The sequence below is a fragment of the Pongo pygmaeus genome, chromosome 15, assembly GCF_028885625.2.
Source record: "Pongo pygmaeus isolate AG05252 chromosome 15, NHGRI_mPonPyg2-v2.0_pri, whole genome shotgun sequence".
NCBI classification, from domain to species: Eukaryota; Metazoa; Chordata; class Mammalia; order Primates; family Hominidae; genus Pongo; species Pongo pygmaeus.
This window is the reverse complement of record NC_072388.2, coordinates 14,312,249-14,315,873: the sequence shown is the minus strand read 5'-3', so window position 1 is coordinate 14,315,873 and position 3,625 is coordinate 14,312,249.

Here is a 3,625-nt window from a genome sequence, read left to right as displayed (position 1 = left end):
TCTGTGAGTTGAATGCACTCATCACACAGAAGTTTCTGAGAATGCTTCTGTCTAGTTTTTATGTGAAGATATTTCCTTTTCCAGCATAGGCCTCAAAACGCTCCAAATATCCTCTTGCATATTCTAGAAAAAGAGTGTTTCAAAACTGTTCTATGAAAAGGAAGGTTCAACTCTGTAAGTTGAATGAATGCATCATGAAGAACTTTCTGAGAATGCTTCTCTGTAGTTTTTAGGTGAAGATATTCCAAAACCCAGCACAGGCCTCGAAGTGCTCCAAATAACCACTTGCAGATTTTACCAAAAGAGTGTTTCAAAATTGCTCTTTCTATAGGTAAGTTCAAGTCTGTGAGTTGAATGCACTCAACACAAAGAAGTTTCTGAGAATGCTTCTGTTCAGTTTTTATGTGAAGATATTTCCTTTTCCAACACAGGCCTCAAACGGCTCCAAATATCCACTTGCAGATTCTACAAAAAGAGTGTTTCCAAACTTCTCTACCAATTGGTAGGTTCAACTCTGTGAGTTGAATGAACTCATCACAAAGAAGTTTCTGAGAATGCTTCCATCTAGTTTTTATATGAAGATATATCCTTTTCCAGCATAGGCCTCAAAGAACTCCAAATAAACACATGCAGATTCTATACAATGAGTGTTTCCAAACTGTTCTATCAAAGGGAACGTTCAAGTCTGTGAGTTGAATGCACTCATCACACAGAAGTTTCTCAGAATGCTTCTGTCTAGTTTTAAGGTGAAGAGATTTCATTCCCCAGCATAGGCCCCAAAGCGCTCCAAATATCCACTTGCAGATTCTACGAAAAGTGTGTTTCAAAGCTGCTCTTTCAAAAGCAAGGTTCAAGTCTGTGTGTTGAATGGACTCCTCAGAAAGAAGTTTCTGAGAAGGCTTCTGTCTAGTTCGTAGGTGAAGATATTTCCTTTTCCAGCTTAGGCCTCAAAGCGCTCCAAATAAACACTTGAAAATTCTACAAAAGGAGTGTTTCAAAAGAGTTCTATCAAAAGGAACGTTCAAGTCTGTGAGTTGAATGCACTTATCATACAGAAGTTTCCTGGAATGTTTCTGTCTAGTTTTTATGTGAAGACATTTCCTTTTCCAGCATAGGCCTCAAAGCGCTCCAAATATCCACTTGCAGATTCTACAAAAAGAGTGTTTCAAAACTGCTCTATCAAAAGCAAGCTTCAACACTGTGAGTAGAATGCACTCATCACAAAGAAGTTTCTGAGAATGCTTCTGTCTAGTTCTTACGTGAAGATATTTCCTTTTCCAGCTTAGGCCTCAAAGCGCTCCAAATAAACACTTGCAAATTCTACAAAAGGAGTGTTTCAAAAGAGTTCTATCAAAAGGAACGTTCAAGTCTGTGAGTTGAATGCACTTATCATACAGAAGTTTCCTGGAATGCTTCTGTCTAGTTTTTATGTGTAGACATTTCCTTTTCCAGCATAGGCCTCAAAGCGCTCCAAATATCCACTTGCAGATTCTACAAAAAGAGTGTTTCAAAACTGCTCTATCAAAAGCAAGCTTCAACACTGTGAGTAGAATGCACTCATCCAAAGAAGTTTCTGAGAATGCTTCTGTCTAGTTTTTATGTGAAGATATTTCCTTTTCCAACATAGGCCTCAAATCGCTCCAAATAAACACTTGCAGATACTACAAAAGGAGTGTTTCAAAACTGCTCTTTCGAAAGGAACGTTCAGGTCTGTGAGTTGAATGCACTCATCACACAGAAGTTTCTGAGAATGCTTCTGTCTAGTTTTTATGTGAAGGTATTTCCTTTTCCAGCATAGGCCTCAAAGCGCTCCAAATATCCTCTTGCAGATTCTACAAAAAGAGTGTTTCAAAAGTGTTCTATCAAAAGGAAGGTTCAACTCTGTGAGTTGAATGAATGCATCATGAAGAACTTTCTGAGAATGCTTCTCTGTAGTTTTTAGGTGAAGATATTCCAAAACCCAGCACAGGCCTCGAAGTGCTCCAAATAACCACTTGCAGATTTTACCAAAAGAGTGTTTCAAAACTGCTCTTTCTATAGGTAAGTTCAAGTCTGTGAGTTGAATGCACTCAACACAAAGAAGTTTCTGAGAATGCTTCTGTTCAGTTTTTATGTGAAGATATTTCCTTTTCCAACACAGGCCTCAAACGGCTCCAAATATCCACTTGCAGATTCTACAAAAAGAGTGTTTCCAAACTTCTCTATCAATTGGTAGGTTCAACTCTGTGAGTTGAATGAACTCATCACAAAGAAGTTTCTGAGAATGCTTCCATCTAGTTTTTATATGAAGATATTTCCTTTTCCAGCATAGGCCTCAAAGAACTCCAAATAAACACATGCAGATTCTATAAAAGGAGTGTTTCCAAACTGTTCTATCAAAGGGAACGTTCAAGTCTGTGAGTTGAATGCACTCATCACACAGAAGTTTCTCAGAATGCTTCTGTCTAGTTTTTAGGTGAAGAGATTTCATTCCCCAGCATAGGCCTCAAAGCGCTCCAAATATCCACTTGCAGATTCTACGAAAAGTGTGTTTCAAAGCTGCTCTTTCAAAAGCAAGGTTCAAGTCTGTGTGTTGAATGCACTCATCAGAAAGTAGTTTCTGAGAATGCTTCTGTCTAGTTCTTACGTGAAGATATTTCCTTTTCCAGCTTAGGCCTCAAAGCGCTCCAAATAAACACTTGCAAATTCTACAAAAGGAGTGTTTCAAAAGAGTTCTATCAAAAGGAACGTTCAAGTCTGTGAGTTGAATGCACTTATCATACAGAAGTTTCCTGGAATGTTTCTGTCTAGTTTTTATGTGAAGACATTTCCTTTTCCAGCTTAGGCCTCAAAGCGCTCCAAATATCCACTTGCAGATTCTACAAAAAGAGTGTTTCAAAACTGCTCTTTCTATAGGTAAGTTCAAGTCTGTGAGTTGAATGCACTCAACACAAAGAAGTTTCTGAGAATGCTTCTGTTCAGTTTTTATGTGAAGATATTTCCTTTTCCAACACAGGCCTCAAACGGCTCCAAATATCCACTTGCAGATTCTACAAAAAGAGTGTTTCAAAACTGCTCTATCAAAAGCAAGCTTCAACACTGTGAGTAGAATGCACTCATCACAAAGAAGTTTCTGAGAATGCTTCTGTCTACTTCTTACGTGAAGATATTTCCTTTTCCAGCTTAGGCCTCAAAGCGCTCCAAATAAACACTTGCAAATTCTACAAAAGGAGTGTTTCAAAAGAGTTCTATCAAAAGGAACGTTCATGTCTGTGAGTTGAATGCACTTATCATACAGAAGTTTCCTGGAATGTTTCTGTCTAGTTTTTATGTGAAGACATTTCCTTTTCCAGCATAGGCCTCAAAACGCTCCAAATATCCACTTGCAGATTCTACAAAAAGAGTGTTTCAAAACTGCTCTATCAAAAGCAAGCTTCAACACTGTGAGTAGAATGCACTCATCACAAAGACGTTTCTGAGAATGCTTCTGTCTAGTTCTTACGTGAAGATATTTCCTTTTCCAGCTTAGGCCTCAAAGCGCTCCAAATAAACACTTGCAAATTCTACAAAAGGAGTGTTTCAAAAGAGTTCTATCAAAAGGAACGTTCAAGTCTGTGAGTTGAATGCACTTGTCGTACAGAAGTTT